At 42.4% G+C, this 17,223-nt stretch overlaps 1 non-coding gene across 1 annotated transcript; it reads left to right on the top strand.

Annotated features, from left to right (window-relative positions):
• The first annotated feature begins 15,162 nt into the window (after nt 1-15,162).
• Nucleotides 15,163-15,373, top strand: LOC114901188. Its single transcript, XR_003795068.1, has one exon. It is a non-coding gene; the product is annotated as a small nucleolar RNA U3 (small nucleolar RNA).
• The last annotated feature ends 1,850 nt before the right edge of the window (nt 15,374-17,223 follow it).

Below are 17,223 nucleotides of genomic sequence, written 5' to 3'. Positions count from 1 at the left end.
AAGACCTGGAGGCTTAATCAAGGCTAGTCCCAACTCCCAGGAAAACAAAGGGGTGTTGGGCACAAGTAGATTCATGGCCAGGAGTAAGGGCTGGCTCCCAAATGAAGGGGTTGAGTTATCCTGAACTGTCATGTGGGGCTCAGGTATTTACAGTTCTGCAAACAGACACCTAGAGAGGGAAGTGTTGCTCAGAGTGTGGCTGGCCAGGATGGTTGGTGTGGTTTACCAATTCAAGTGGTGCAGGTCTTTGGTCAAACCTGTGGGGAAGTCAGCCGGGAAACACAGAGGGAAGTTCCAGGAGCACGATGAGTTCTTGGGAGAATTATGATTTCATTCCTGATTGCAGCAACTGCCTGTGACAAATACAGCCTCAGGTTTGGCTTAAGAAAGGCTGTTCATCATTACTGGTTCCTCTTATTCATCACCTGCTTACTGAGGACAAACCATCTACATGCAGGCCCCTCACTAGATACTGCACCTTCCGGCTTGACTTACTAGCACTTGTTTCTGTCACCCTCTCCAGGTTCCTGGTTCCTGGTTCCAGCTTCAGCCCCTAACCATGTCTGCCTTTGGGCTATGCAGCCTCCCTTCATATCTCCCTGTTCTTGAATGGTTGGGGCTCTGAGCATTCCTGGCATCTGTTTTTGTCTTGTGTAAAAAATAACTCCCCTGCCATCATGTTTAGCCCTAGGCCTAAACAATGACTGTGCTTTGAATAATGCATGCTGTACTAGTGCCTGCACAAGAACAATGGGGACACAGATGAGAGGGTGCCTAATTCTACCTGTGTATTGGGGGATGCATCAGGAAAAGAAAACCTTCTTCTGCGGAGGAGATTGTCAGACTTTCCCCAAGCTGAGCAAGGCAGGGGTTGAAGGTAACTCCAGGCAGAGGAGCAGTGAGGGCAAAGGCACAGAGACATTAAAGAGGATGCCAGATTAACAAGAAGCCCACCCACTACCAAGGAAAAGAAGTGGTCACAATTGTTCTGTGCCCTTGGCTTCTACCGCTCTTTCTGCCAGGGACTGTGGGTCAGAATAATTTTCATCGTTGACTCACAGGCAAAACTATCATTTTTCTAAACTTTAAATCTCACAAGGAACCCTTCAATATGGCAAGATCCATTCCCAGCCACCTTCTCCTTGCCATCCACCTTCCAAGTTGGACGCTATTCTTGAGAGCCAACATAGGATAATGGGAAGAGAATGAGTTGTAGAGTCCTAAGAATTGGGTTTGAATCCCAACTCCACAACTAGCTGTGTGACACTGGACTGGTTATTTCTCTGAGTCACACTTTCCTCATCTGTAAAATGGGGGTAATAAATATCTACCAAATAGAGTGATCATGAAGATTATAATTAACATATGCAAAGTAACCCCCAAAATGCTTTGCATATAGCCCATGTTCAAAGATGTTAACTGTTGTTATCCCAGATTGTGGGATGTACTGCCTCACCCTCTCACCTCTGCTCCCCTCAGTGCCTGACTCCTACTCACTAAAGGTGAGATGTGGTTTAGTCACTAGTGTGACATCCAGCACTCCATGACCTCCATCCCTGCAACAGAAACACTGGGTTCCCCACTCTGCATCTCCATGGAGACTAACCTTTGTTCTTAGAAACTTTAAAAGTTTCTAAACTTGCATGAACAAGCCCTTGGAATCTAAAATCACTTCCTTAAGTCAGAGGGGTCAGACTGTGGCACTATTTTCAAATGCACTCCCAGAGGTCTGCTCTGAAGGTGAGGGCCATGGACAGTTCCAGATCTTAAAACATGTGAGACATGCTTTTACTTTGAGGCAGAGTGACTTTGAGGCACCCCTTACTTTGAGGGATGCCTAGGAAGATTAAAAGATTACATTTGTAGCCCCTTTATTAAGTGAGAATAGTGCCAACTTCTTCTTGGCCTGTAGATTCTGACAGAAAACCAATTTGGCCTCCATGGGCTGCTAACATGAGGTGGAGGGAAGGGGAAGGGAAGACATAGGGTGTTACCGAGTCCACATTCGCTCTGCTTTCTGCACAACAAGCCAATAAATCAGGAGACGAGGTGTTGAGGCAAGGAATGTGACTTTATTTGGAAAGTTGGCAGACCCAAAAGATGGCAGACTAATGTCTGCAAAAAACCATTTATTGGGTTCGGATGCCAGTTTCTTTTATAGAACAGAGAGGGGCAGGAGATGAGGAAGTAAGGTAAAAAGGCCGTAAGATTTGCAAATGTCCCCTGGAATGGCCAGCCTTGGGGAGGGGATGTGTTAATTTCTTCTTCCTTGCATCCATCCACAGGTGGACAGGGTCAGGATGTTTCCCTGAACAAAGGCACTTTGGTTTAACATTCAGGCAGAGGGGCAGTGTTCCCTGAGGCAGGCCATTTTGTATAGACAGTATCCTTTTAGTGAACAAAAGCAACAGGAAGCAAAGGTTAAAATAAAAGAAACAGATCCAACATGAAGTCAGATTTGCCTCTTCCCTGTTACAAGGGCACCCTGGAATTCCCTAGCAAGTTATTGAGAGTACTTTTTTTCAGAACTCTAGATGACTGGCAATTAGCCCAGTTGTTCAGGAAGAGGAGGTGATAACAGGACACTTTGTGTTTTGAGTTGAAAACAAAGGCTCACAGAGATTCCTGGGAGCCTGTGCTGCCCTGGGGATCCATGAACCAGTTGGCACCTGGAGGGGGGCTATGAAAAAAAACTGGCAGTAGATCTCAGCTAAGCTGCAACCTCGTGAGCTCTAGTTGGTGTGTGTGGGCCACCCCTGGCTGAAGTTACCGCTTGAGGGAATGGGGTCATTCTCCTTCAGAGAACCTGAGCCGCTGTGCGGGGACAAGGACAAAAGCCCCTTTGTGGAAGGCTGAAGGACTTTCAATGGCGCCACCGTGTGGCAGCATTGAGCAGCGGCAGCAGCGGACACAGCAGATCCCAGTGCTCTCTCCATCATACATCCTGGACCTTCTCAGATCATCTCGGACAGGTCAGAGGGGCGACCTCAGGGAAAGGCTGATTTTCGGCTGTGTAGATGGAGCTTACTTGCTATGCAACTGGAAAAATGAGAGAGATATGCCCACATTTCCACCCCAAGTTTGTGGATCAATTTTGACCACTTCCATATGCTGCTGAATTTAGTCCCAGTCACTAGCCTCACTAAAAACTGTTGACTTAGAGACAATCCAAATTGAATGCAATAAGGGCTGCTTGACTGTCCAGTTAAGCTTGACAGTCCCTGGACTGTTTCCAGCTTCCTGACTCAAAGAACAGGTGCTGTGTGAGTGATGAGGGAGTTGAGTAAATGAGTGAGTGAATTGAGAATCTCTGAATTGACATCTCATCCTACTAGAGCTTTATGTCACAGACTTGTTAGATGGGACTTTTCCTGCCTCAGTCTCAACTGAAGCCTGAGCAAGGTTGAGGGTGGGCCAGCTCACAATGTGCAGAATTCACAAAAGAATTTCCAAGATCTGATTCTATGATCCTCAAGCACTGTCCCCTACTTGAGAATATAGAAGAGTCTGTATCTAGAGAGGAGGGGAGCGGGGAGTTTCACAAAAATTTATTTGTAGGGTGCTGTTGCCAAGTCCCTACTCCCTTTTGAGGAGTGTCCAGAGGCAGCCTTTTCCCCTCAAACTTATTGAAGGGGGCTTCTGTGGTTGCAATAGAAGATCTTGCACTGTGTTCCCAAAGGCGGGGAGGGGAGGGTACAGGAAATGTTGATACAGCTAAGGCAGCCTGGGCAGCAGGATAAAAGATGCTGCCTCAGAACTCGAATGTTCTCCCAGAATTTGTCAGAGTAAGGATGTGTGAGTGTTTCACAGACTGTGAAAAGGCAGAAGAACCTGACTGAAGATGTTTTAAGCCTTGCCTGAGAGCAGAGTCTTGGAGGTTGAGGGGACCCCAACAGTGAGATTCAATGAAGAATGGGCCATGAGCAAACCAGGGACTTGGGGGAATGACATCCAAAGGGACAGAAGGCACTGCCCACGTCACAAGGCCTATGGTCAGAGGGACTGGCAGGGGGTGTCTGAAAAGACCATAAATGTACCACAGGGAAAGACTCAACTTCAGATAACTGCTTCTCGCGGAGGCTAGGTTAGGCACAGATCCCATGGCAGAAGACCCTGTCCTTGTCTCCTAATTACTGGTGTCCAGTCCACTTGCCAACCTTCTATAGGGGGTTGGGGGAACATGAGCTGAGAGCGCAAGAAGCTGACGACATGGGGCTGTAAGACAGCAGGTTTTTTTCACCTACTTTCTGCTGCAGGTAGGAAGATGGGACAAGATTGAATGCTAATTTCGGTTCTGAATTTTTTAATTAATTTTTTTATTGGAGTATAGTTGATTTACAATGTTATGTTGGTTTCTGCTGTACAGCAGAGTGAATTAGTTATATATATATATATATATATATATATATCTCCACTCTCTTCTAGACTCCATCTCCATTTCCATATAGGTCATTACAGAACACCAAATAGAATTCTCTGTGCTATACAGTAGGTTCTTATAATACCTTTTATATATAGTAGTGTGTATATGTCAATCCCAATCTCCCAATTTATCCCTCCACCTCCTTGCCCCCTTGGTAAGCATAAGTTTGTTTTCTACATCTGTGACTCAAATTTCTGTCTTGTAAATAGGCTCACTTGTACAATTTTTTTAGATTTCACATATAAGCGATATCATAAGATATTTGTCTTTCTCTGTCTGACTTACTTCACCCAGTATGACATTCTCTATGTCAATCCATGTTGCTGCAAATAGCATTATTTTGTTGTTTTTTATTGCTAAGTAATATTCCATGGTATATATGTACCACATCTTCTTTATCCATTCCTCTGTTGATGAACATTTAAGTTGCTTCCATGTCCTGGCTATTGTAACTAGTGCTGCAATGAACATTGGGAGGCAAGTATCCCTTAGAATTATGGTTTCCTTCAGATATATGCCCAGGAGGGGGTTGCTGGATCATATAGTAGCTCTATTTTTAGTTTTTTAGGGAATCTCCATACTGTTCTCCATAGTGGCTGTACCAGTTTACATTCTCACCAACAGTGTAGGAAGGTTCCCTTTTCTCCACACCCTCTCCAGCGTTTATTGTTTGTAGATTTTGATGATGGCCATTCTAACTGGTGTGAGGTGATACATTACTGTAGTCTTGATTTGCAGTTCTAGAATAATGACTGATCTTGAACGTCTTTTCATGTGCCTCTGGGCCAGCTGTATGTCTTTTTTGGAGAAATGTCTATTTAGATCTTCCACCCATTTTTTAATTGAGTTGTTTGTTTTTTGATATTGAACTGCATGAGCTGTTTGTATATTTTGGAGATTAATTCCTTATCAGTTGATTCATTTGCAAATATTTTCTCCCATTCTGTGGGTTTTATTTTCGTTAAGTTTATTCTTTCCTTTGCTGTGCAAAAGCTTTTAAGTTTAATTAGGTTCCATTTGTTTATTTTTGTTTTTATTTTCATTACCTAGGAGGTGGATCAAAAAAGATCTTTCTGCAATTTATGCCAAAGAGTGTTCTGCCTATGTTTTCCTCTAAGAGTTTTATAGTATCTGATCTTACATTTAGGTCTTTAATCCATTTTGAGTTGATTTTTGTGTATGGGGTTAGAGAATGTTTTAATTTCATTCTTTTCCATGTAGCTGCCCAGTTTTCCCAGCATCACTTATTGAAGAGACTGTCTTTTCTCCATTATGTACGCTTGCCTCTTTTGTCATAGATCAGGTGACCATAGATGCGTGGGTCTCTCTCTGGACTTTCTAACCTGTTCCATTGATCTATATTTCTGTTTTTGTGCCAATACCATACTGTTTTGATGACTGTAGCTTTGTAGTATAGTCTGAAGTCAGGGAGCCTGATTCCTCCAGCTCCGTTTTTCTTTCTCAAGATTACTTTGGTTCTTTGGGGTCTTTTGTGTTTCCATACAAATTGTGAAATTTTTTGTTCTAGTTCTGTGAAAAATGCTATTGGTAGTTTGATAGGGATTGCATTGAATCTGTAGATTGCTTTGGGTAGTATAGTCATTTTTGCAATATTGATTCTTCCAGTCCAAGAACATGGCATATCTCTCCATCTGTTTGCATCATCTTTGATTTCTTTCATCAGTATCTTATAGTTTTCTGAGTACCAGTCTTTTGCCTCCTTAGGTAGGTTTATTCTTAGGTATTTTATTATTTTGATGCAATGATAAATGGGATTCTTTCCTTATTTCTCTTTCTGATCTTTTGTTGTTAGTGTATAGGAATGCAAGAGATTTCTGTGTATTAATTTTGTATCCTGTGACTTTACTGAATTTACTGATGAGCTCTAGTAGTTTTCTGGTAGCATCATTAGGATTTTCTATGTATAGTATTGGGTTAGCCAAAAAGTTCATTTGGGTTTTTCCATAACATCTTATGGAATGAACTTTTTGGTCAACCCAATATCATATCTGCAAACAGTGACAGTTTTATTTCTTCTTTTCCAATATGGGTTCATTTTATTTATTTTCTGATTGCTCTGGATAGGACTTCGAAAATGATGTTGAATAAAAGTGTCAAGAGTGGACATCCTTGTTTTGTTCCTGATCTTAGAGGACTAAGATCCCTGTTGTTCTTCACTGTTAAGAATGATGTTTGCTGTGGGTTTGTCATATAAGACCTTTATTATGGTGAGGTAGGTTTCCTCTATGCCCACTTTCTGGATAGTTTTTATCATAAATGGGTGTGGAAATTTGTCAAAAGCTTTTTTGTATCTGTTGAAATGATTGTATGGTATTTATTCTTCAGTTTGTTAATGTGGTGTATCACATTGATTTACAAATGTTGAAGAATCCTTGCATCCCTGGGATAATCCTTGCATCCCCACTTGATCATGGTGTATGATCCTTTTAATGTGTTGTTGGATTCAGTTTGCTAATGTTTTGTTGAGGATTTTTTTATCTATATTCATCAGTGATGTTGGCATGTAATTTTCTTTTTTGTGTGATATCTTTGTCTGGTTTTGGTATCAGGGCAACGGTGGCCTCATAGAATGAGCTTGGGTGTGTTCCTTCGTCTGCAATTTTTTGGAATAGTTTCAGAAGGATAGTTGTTACCTCTTCTCTAAATGTTTGATAGAATTCGCCTGTGAAGCCATCCAGTCCTGGACTTTTGTTTGTTGGAAGTTTTTTGATAACAGCTTCAGTTTCAATACTTGTGATTAGTCTGTTCTTGTTTTCTATTTCCTACTGGTTCAGTCTTGGAAGGTTGTACTTTTCTAAGAATTCGTCCATTTCTTCAAGGTTGTCCATTTTATTGGCATATAGTTGCTTGTAGTAGTCTCTTATGATCCTTCATATTTTTGTGGTGTCAGTTGAAACTTCTCCTTTTTCATTTCGAATTTTATTGATTTGAGTCCCCCCTTCTTTTCATGTTGAATCTGGCTAAAGGTTTATCAATTTTTTTTATCTTCTCAAAGAACCAGCTTTTAGTTTTATTGATCTTTGCTTTTTTTTTTTTTTGTTTCTGTTTCAGTTATTTCTGCTCTGATATTTATGATTTCTTTCCTTCTACCAACTTTGGGTTTTGTTTGTTCTTCTTTCTCTAGTTCCTTTAGGTATAAGGTTAGATTGTTTATTTGAGATTTTTCTTGTTTCCTGAGGTAGGCTTGTATTGTTATAAATGTCCCTCCTAGAACTGTTTTTGCTGCGTCCCATAGGTTTTGGATTGTCGTGTTTTCATTGTCACTTGTCTCTAGGTTTTGTTTTTTTGTTTTTTTTTTTTGCGGTATGCGGGCCTCTCACTGTTGTGGCCTCTCCTGTTATGGAGCACAGTCTCCAGATGCGCAGGCTCAGTGGCCATGGCTCACGGGCCCAGCTGCTCCATGGCATGTGGCATCCTCCCGGACCGGGGCACAAACCCGTGTCCCCTGCATCGGCAGGCAGACTCTCAACCACTGCGCCACCAGGGAAGCCCGTCTCTAGGTATTTTTTGATTTCCTCTTTGATTTCTTCAGTGATCCATTGGTTATTTAGTAACATATTGTTTAGCTTCTGTGTATTTCTGTTTTTTACAGGGTTTTTTTTTTTTTTTTGCCTGTAATTGATTTCTAATCTCATAGCATTGTGGTTGAAAAGATGCTTGATATGATTTCAATTTTCTTAAATTTACCAAGGCTTGATTTGTGACCCAACATGTGATCTATCCTGGAGAATATTTCATGTGCACTTGAGAAGAAAGTGTATTCTGTTGTTTTTGGATGGAACGTCCTATAAATATCATTTAGGTCCATCTGGTCTAATGTGTCATTTAGAAATTATGTTTCCTTATTTATTCTCATTTTGGATGATCTGTCCATTGGTGAAAGTGGGGTGTTAAAGTCTCCTATTATTACTGTGTTACTGGCAATTTCCCCTTTTATGGCTGTTAGCATTTGCCTTATGTATTGAGGTGCTCCTATATTGGGTGCATAAATATTTACAATTGTTATATCTTCTTCTTGGATTGATCCCTTGATCATTATGTAGTGTCCTGCTTTGTCTCTTGTAATAGTCTTTATTTTAAAGTCTATTTTATCTGATATGAGTATGGCTACTCCAGCTTTCTTTTGATTTCCATTTGTGTGGAATATATTTTTCCATACCCTCACTTTCAGTCTGTATGTGTCCCTAGGTCTGAAGTGGGTCTCTTGTAGACAGCATGTATATGGGTCTTGTTTTTGTATCCATTCAGCCAGTCTATGTCTTTTGGTTGGAGCATTTAATCAATTTACATTTAAGGTAATTATCAATAGGTATGTTCCTATTGCCATATTCTTAGTTGTTTTGGGTTTGTTTTTGTAGGTCTTTTTTCTTCCCTTCTTCTTTTGTTCTTTGTTCTCTTCTCTTTTGGTTTGATGACCGTCTTTAGTGTTGTGTTTGGGTTGCTTTTTCTTTTTTGTGTGTGTATCTATTGTAGTTTTTTGGTTTGCATTTCCCATGAGGTTTTGATATAGCAGTCTATAGGTATACAAGGTTGTTTTAAGTTGCTGGTCTCTTAATTTCAAATGCAGTTCCCATTTCCTGCATTTGTACTCTTGTCTTCTTACTGTTGCTGGTTTTCATATCATATTTGTGTATGGATGATTTCCTGCTTTCACTGTATGTTTGCTTTTACCAGTGAGCTTTCCCATTTGTGATTTTCTTGTTTCTAGTTGTGGCCTCTTTTTGTTTCTCTGCCTAGATAAGTTACTGTTTCATTCGTAGTAAAGCTGGTTTGGTGGTCCTGAAGTCTCTTAGATTTTACTTGTCTGTAAAACTTTTGATTTTTCTGTTGAATCTGAATGAGAGGCTTGCTGGGTAGAGTATTCTTGGTTGTATTTTTTTCCCTTTCATCACTTTAAATATATCATGCCACTCCCTTCTGGTCTGTAGAGTTTCTGCTGAAAAATCAGCTGATAACCTTATGGGGATTCCTTATATGTTATTCGTTGCTTTTCCCTTGTTGCTTTTACTGTTTTGTCTTTGTATTTAATTTTTGTTAGTTTGATTAATATGTGTCTCAGCATGTTTATCCTTGGGTTTATCCTGTATGGGACTCTCTGTGCTTCCTGGACTTGGGTGGCTATTTCCTTTCCCATGTTAGGGAAGTTTTTGGCTATAATCTCTTCAAACATTTTCTCAGGCCTTTCTTTTTCTCTTCTTCTTCTGGGACCCCTATAATTGGAATGTTGGTGTGTTTAATGTTGCCCCCGAGGTCTCTGAGACAGTCCTCATTTATTTCTTTTCATTCTTTTTTCTTTATTCTGTTCCATGGCAGTGATTTCCACCATTCTGTCTTCCAGCTCACTTATCCTTTCTTCTGCCTCAGTCATTCTGCTATTGATTTCTTCCAGTATATTTTTCATTTTAGTTATTGTATTGTTCCTCTCTGTTTGTTCCTTAGTTCTTCTAGGTCTTTGTTAAACATTTCTTGATCCATACCTTCATTATTTTTCTGAGATCTTGGATCATCATTACTATCATTACTCTGAATTTTTTTTCAGGTAGATTGCCTATCTTCTCTTCATTTAGTTGCTCTTGTAGGTTTTTATCTTGTTCCTTCATCTGCAACATATTTCTCTGTCATCTCATTTTGTCTAACTTATGGTGTTTGTGGTCTCCTTTGCACAGGTGGCAGGATCATAGTTACTTTTGCTTCTGGTGTCTTCCCCTTGGTGGGTGAGGTTGGTCCAGAGGCTTGTGCCATTATCCCCTTGATAGGGGGTTTGACTTGTGTGGTGACCAGAGCCTGCCCTGGATATTGAGCAGGGCCTCCCTTTTGTTGTGTGGTTCTCATTGCCCTTCAGGGGCGTGTTCTTCCCCCTAGTTGTTGGAGTAGAGGCCCCCCAATCTGTTTCTTCACTGTGTTTCTGATCTGTGATGCAAGCTAGGCGGGATTAATCACTCACACTAGGAGGAAGTGACTGAGTATTCCTCTTCTGGAGCTGTTCATCTGTAGGTATTCTCTGTTGTGTCACCTTTCACCCTTTGTGTGAGCTCTCAGATTACACTGTTGTTGACACTGATCTTGGCTACACCTTAACTCAGTATGTTAGCAGTTGGCCCTGGTGTCTCTCAGATTATTTCACCAGTCCACCAGCACAGATTCACTGAAGTTGGTCCCAGGATTGCAGTAATCATGGATCTGGATCCACTGTGGGTGCTCTTGGGGCAGCTCAGACTCTAGCCTGGCCCAACCCCCATGTGTATATGCCCACAAAGTCTACAGCTGCTAAAGCCAGAACCATCTTGGCTTCAGGAGCACTTTTTGTTCATTCAGATGTCTGTAGGCACTGAGTTTACAAAGCCAGTTGCAGGGGTGTCAATTCATGGTTTTCACAGCTGCAAGGAGATATTTGAGCTTTTTTTCCTTAGTTGTATGGCCCCCTGTGGCTCAGCTGTGGTTTCAGCTCCATCTTTACATGTGGGCCACCCACAGAGTCTGCTCCCAAGCTGCTCTGGAACACACAAGAGTGCCCTGGTGAAGAGGGTGTGTGGAGGTGGCATACTGGACAGGGTCATGGGATCCCAGGCAGCAATGGGTGCACATGAGAGCTGGGATCCCCAGGTAAAAGAGAGTCGGCCCCAGCAGCGGTCCTTCCTTGTTCCTGGCCACAGGCATGAGAGAGCCAGCCCTGGTGGCGGCAAGTTGTGTAAGGGAGCCAGAGGTTGCAGGCGCATGAGAGCCAGCCCCAGTGGGGGTCCCTCCCAGTGCCCAGGGAGACAGGGCCAGTATAGGGAGAGAGGCTTCAATGGCAGCCTCTCCCCTTGTGTGTCACTTAACAATGGTGCTTTGTTTCTATGGCAGTCCAGGTTTCCTCCACAAGCATTCCTGGTTGCAGACTTCTTCACTCCCATCCCCTCAGGCCTTTTCCTTGCAGCCAACAACAGCCCTCTTCCAGGGTTTGCTCTCCAAACCCCAGGTTCCAGCACCCAGCCCCCATCTTCACTGACAGACACACATTTCAGGCTGGGATGTACAGGGCTGTGGCACGGACTGTCTGTGTAAGTCTCAGTCTGTCCTGCCTGCACCCACAGCCCAGTTGCTGCACTGTCCTCTGATAGCCCCCAAACCTCCCCTTCTGTCCCAATTGGTTTCGCCACCAGTGAGGGGACTTCCACGGATGGAGGGACCTCTCCTCTCCTTCAGCTACCCCCACCCCTGGGAACAGGTCCTGTCCTTCTTCCTCTTCTCTTCTTTTTCCCTTCTTCTTTCTTTAATCCCACCCAGTTATACAGGGATCTTTCACGTCAGTTTAGGTGTTCGAGGTCCTCTGCTAGTGTTCAGCTGGTGCTCTGTGAGAATCGTTCACTTTGTAGATGTATTCTTGATGCATTTGTGGGGAGAGATGAACTCCACCTCTTCCTACTCCTCCACAATCTTGACCTCCTTCTATACAGCATTTTTGATAGCTGTTTTCCTTCCATGAATCATTATGAAGGTGCAGCAGTGTCTCAGGATTGAGGTCAGCTCTTTTCCTCAAGGACACGCATTATATGAGAAAACCACCACTTTTTTTTCCACTTTCTGTGACTGCCCCTCCCTCCTGAATTTTTGTTATTACACAAACTAGCCTTCCTAACTATTTGAGTGAGACTGGAATCTTTACATGGTACTCTCTCTTTGCCATGCCTTGCTGGGGCTTTGGAAGCCAGAGGAGGAGGAGAAACTAGAGTCCCTACCCTCAAGGGCCTGCCAGTTGTTTGGGAGAAAAGTCTAGTGCCTCCACTGTGACATTTAGCCAGAAAAGGAAGTAGTTCAGGACCAGAATGGGTGTCGTTGAGTTCAGAGATTGTTGAAGCCAATGATCTTCTCTCTTTCTCTTTTCCTCTCTACACTGAGGACCCTGTGGTGAGGACCTGCCTTATGAGTCCTCTGCCCAGCTCTCAAAGGATACTGCCATCCTGGGGCTACCTTAAGCCTGGTAATGCTCTCCAGGGCCCAGGTAGGGGGCTGATGTGGCAGTCCCAGGCCTGAACCATCCTGATTCTCCTAGGTCACAGATGTTCTCTGCTCTCCTTCCCCCACAACAATTCCCCAGCCATCTACAAGGCACCAACTCCTTCCCCACATCTCATGCCCCTCCTGCTTCTGTCCTTCTTCAGCATCCAGTCTTCTCTGGGCAATGACCTAGCTCCATACTCATCCTGCATGCTGCTGCCATGCTTCTGAAGACAGATCAATCAGTAGTAACCATCATCTGAAGTCCCTCTTCCTTCCCTCCTCATGTCCTGCCCCTGCTTAAGTTAGAGGTGGTACCACATTGTGGTCCTCATTTTACAGCGGACAGAGGCCCAGTAAAGGTGGGCCATGATGTGGATACTAAGTAGCAGTGTCAAACTAGAAGGGGTGTCTCTGGCTCTGATCTATTCACTTAGAGAGATGGGGAACATTTCATTCTTTAAATTTCCTTCCGGTCTAATGTTCCCCATCAACTGTTGTATTTTTCAACTGTTAGCATCTCAGTTATCAACTCTAGCCCACAGCACTCTAACAGGTCTTTGTGAAATGAGCAGGGCCCTGTGGTATGCAGCACTGCCCCCATTTTAGAGATGAGGCCACAGAGTAGGAGAGAGAATTACGTGACTTCCCCAAGTCTCCCAGGCTCACAAATACTCCTTGCTCATGTGTTCCATGTCCTAGTAAATGGCCTCAACTTCTACCCCCAAGGCCCCAAGCAAGAAACCTGGGGCTCATTGCAGATGCTGCCTCCTTCTCCTTTAGCCCCCACATCAAATCGGTCATTACGGCTATCTGTTCTCTCTCATCACTGTCTCAAGATTCTTTCTCCTACTCTTCATTTCTGCTGTATTACTGTCTAGTATTAATTTCTGCATTACTGCATAGTATTGATAAGAAAACAAGACACATCTGTGTTTCAGGGAGGAATCTCTGTCCTCAGACTCATATAAATGAAATATAACTTCATCTAGATTTACTTCAGTTTCTATTTGGAGCCTCACGACCACCAGGAATGCCACTTTCCATAGGAAGAGTGGAAATTTAATTCCAATATATTTTGGTTCATCCCTGCCACACCCCACAGCTCTGTTCCATCTCTCTGATATCACTGCTTGTTCACTGGCCTTGGGTCCTCTAAGATCTCTCTGGAGTCTGAATGCCCTTTCTTCTCCCCACTCACCCAAGAACTCTGCCCAGTTAGTATCATGCATAGACCCTCTCTTCAGGACCCATCAAATGCTCTGGGCTTCAGAATTGGGAACCACCACTGGGAGGCTATAACCATTCCTTTCTGGAATCTTCCTACTCTTCAGACTCCCAACCTCCTCCCAGCCCCACCCCACCCAAAGGAGGTCTTAATTATGGCTTTAGGTTTAAAGGCACTCCCTTTATTGTGGTGTTTACCTCTCACTCCTTAGTGAATATGAGCTTTAGCCAGAGACTAGCAGGGTGTTTTCTGCTATTGCTCTTCTTCCCTGAGACAATTAAACTGGACCAACTTCTGGGATGGAGATGGTTGAGGGAAAGATCAGAAAAAAAAATAATAAAGGAAAATACACAGAGGAGAAAAACATCAATTAATATCTCAATTAATATTACTCTAATGCTTGTATTTATTTGTATTTCCTCCGAAGAGGGCTGGTGGAGGGAGGGAACAAAAAGTGCCCACCAAACTGAGAAGGCATCTTGAGATTGAAAAACGAGGCAGGCAGCTCCATATAATCAATGGATCAGTTTACTATAGGGTAACGTACTCACCGGGTGGGATCAGGCAGATGACGATCCAAAAGCCTTAACAAATGCACTCTGCACCACCAAAGGGCCATTGGGACAATTTTATAGTTAACCTAGGGTATGGGGGTACATGCTTGGAAACAGGATATGCATTCCTAAGTCAACATTTATGAATGGGTAACTAGTCTCATGGGTGCCAGGATTACATCAGCAAAGGTCTTCATCATTGTTTGGGGACTAACAGAGTATAGAGGCAACCAAGTCCTAATGATTATTAAATAATATGTATTAACTACAAAGCCCTTAATAACAGAGAAGTGATTTGCCACATAGTACAGTACTGGGTAGGGTCAGTGGAAGGACAGGAGGAACTCTATGGGCCCAAGATGGCGTCATTTATGCTAATAGCCATACAAGGACCCTATCTCTAGCTCAGATGATTTTATTGTACCTGGGACTTATATAAACTGCCAACTCACCACTTCCACTTAGATATCTAAGAAGCACAATGATACAACATAATTATTGCTGTTTTGAGCATTAAAAATCTCCATTGACACTGAACGCCTGACACAAAGCAGGATTAAAAATAACCTCAAATCTACACTTAAGCCGTATCTGGTTTATTCCAGTATAGGTAGCATCAACTTTCTAGTATCCTCATCACAGAGAGGAGCCCCGCACCAACTGGGAAGCTGGTTCTTGTGTGTTGAATAGTTACAGGGTTAGAGGCCATTATCAGTTGGATGATAATCACTTCTTATTGGGTAGTTGTATGGTACTAGCTAATTAAGAACTTTGTGAATTATGCTTTCTTTGAGAAATATTACTTAATGGATTTCAAAGTGCTTTGTTAAATTTGCGGAATGTAATTATAAGAAATATATTCTCCTGAACGACTGTTGGGTGGGGAGTGGGAGAAATCTGTCCATCAACAAAATAGGAATAAACTTCCTAATCTCAACAAAGGCAAATGGCAGAAGCTTAAGGCTACACTTTCAGGGACCATTTCTATTGTATGTTACCAGAGAAGTGTTTCTAAATAGCGTCAGGCTTCAAAAACCCTAATGAGCTGTAGTGCTTTTTTCTGAGTGTGAAGCTGGCCAGTAGTGCCACCTGGTGGGCCTACTGCTTGCTCTTGATTGTTCTTTTTTTCCTTTGGGAAGGATAAAAGGGAGAAAACTCAAGCTGAAGGATTCATTTCTGATGTAATTGCTTATGTTTTGTTCTTCATCCTCACGGTTTATTTCCTTTACTGAAGAGGAAAGGGGAGGGGTGACATCGGGTATATTCTTTTAATTTTCTTATGGTAATATTACGGGTGTGTATTGTAACAAAACTCTCAAAACGTTAAAGATGGGAATTCCCTGGCAGTTCAGGGGTTAGGACTCCTTGCTTTCAAAAAAAAAAGTTAACAGTTTAACTCCTTCATGGCTACTCACCCTTTACCAAATGTTACCAAATATTTCCTTTCCGTTATAAGGCAAGCAGTTCTTTTCACTCTGCTTATTTTTTGTATAAGTGTATGATACTGCTTTGCTTTTTTTTTCTTTTTTGGGGGAGATCTTAGTTCCCTGACCAGGGATTGAACCCCAGCACTCAGCAGTGAAAGGGCAGAGTCCTAACCACTGGACCACCAGGGAGTTCTCAATATTGCTTTACTTTTTTTTTTTTTACATCTTTATTGGAGTATAATTGCTTTACAATGGTGTGTTAGTTTCTGCTTTAATAACAAAGTGAATCAGTTATACATATACATATGTTCCCATAGCTCTTCCCTCTTGCGTCTCCCTCCCTCCCACCCTCCCTATCCCACCCCTCTAGGTGGTCACAAAGCACCGAGCTGATCTCCCTGTGCTATGCGGCTGCTTCCCACTAGCTGTCTACCTTACATTTGGTAGTGTATATATGTCCATACCTCTCTCGCGCTTTGTCACAGCTTCCCCTTCCCCTTCCCCATATCCTCAAGTCCATTCTCTAGTAGGTCTGTGTCTTTATTCCTGTCTTACCCCTAGGTTCTTCATGACTTTTTTTTTCTTAAATTCCATATATATGTGTTAACATACAGTATTTATCTTTCTCTTTCTGACTTACTTCACTCTGTATGACAGACTCTAGGTCTATCCACCTCATTACAAATAGCTCAATTTCGTTTCTTTTTATGGCTGAGTAATATTCCATTGTATATATGTGCCACATCTTCTTTATCCATTCATCCGATGATGGACACTTAGGTTGTTTCCATCTGCAGGCTATTGTAAATAGAGCTGCAATGAACATTTTGGTACATGACTCTTTTTGAATTATGGTTTTCTCAGGGTATATGCCCAGTAGTGTAAGTGATTTTTAAATCTGTTGTGTAATGTCTTAGGATAGAACAAACCACAGTATATTTAGCTGTTGATTTGTCACACTATACTTAACCATCAAGTTTCTTTCTATTCTTTGATATAACAAGCATTTCTGCAATGAACATTCTTGTATGTGTTGTGCATATGTGTGAGTTTTCCTTAGGAGTAGATAAGATGTGGAATTACTGAGTCAAAGAGTATGTATACTTTAAGTTCCAAGATACTGCCAAATTTCCTGTTACCTCTGTACTGAAATCTTAAACCCTGTTAAGAATGTGTGGAGGGCTTCCCTGGTGGCGCAGTGGTTGAGAGTCCGCCTGCTGATGCAGGAGATGGGAGTTCGTGCCCCGGTCCGGGAGGATCCCACATGCCGTGGAGCCATGGCCGCTGAGCATGCGCATCCGGAGCCTGTGCTCCGCAAAGGGAGAGGCCACAGCAATGAGAGGCCCGCGTACCGCAAAACAAAAACAAAAACAATGTGTGGAGTAATACTTGTCTCCACTTATATTCTCTCTCTGAAGAAATAATCTTAACTGTTGCTCTAATTTTAATTCCCCTGATTACAAACTAGATGGAAATTGTTTTCATATTTCATGGTCATTTATATTATTTTCTTCTGTGAATGCTTATTAATGTATTCTCTACAGTTCAATAATGAAGTAGGTGTGTTATTTTATATGTATGATTTCTTTGTAT

Source organism: Monodon monoceros, unplaced genomic scaffold (assembly GCF_005190385.1).
Source record: "Monodon monoceros isolate NGI ecotype Baffin Bay Population unplaced genomic scaffold, NGI_Narwhal_1 Super_Scaffold_19, whole genome shotgun sequence".
Classification (NCBI taxonomy): domain Eukaryota; kingdom Metazoa; phylum Chordata; class Mammalia; order Artiodactyla; family Monodontidae; genus Monodon; species Monodon monoceros.
This window is presented reverse-complemented; position numbering and strand designations above follow the sequence as displayed.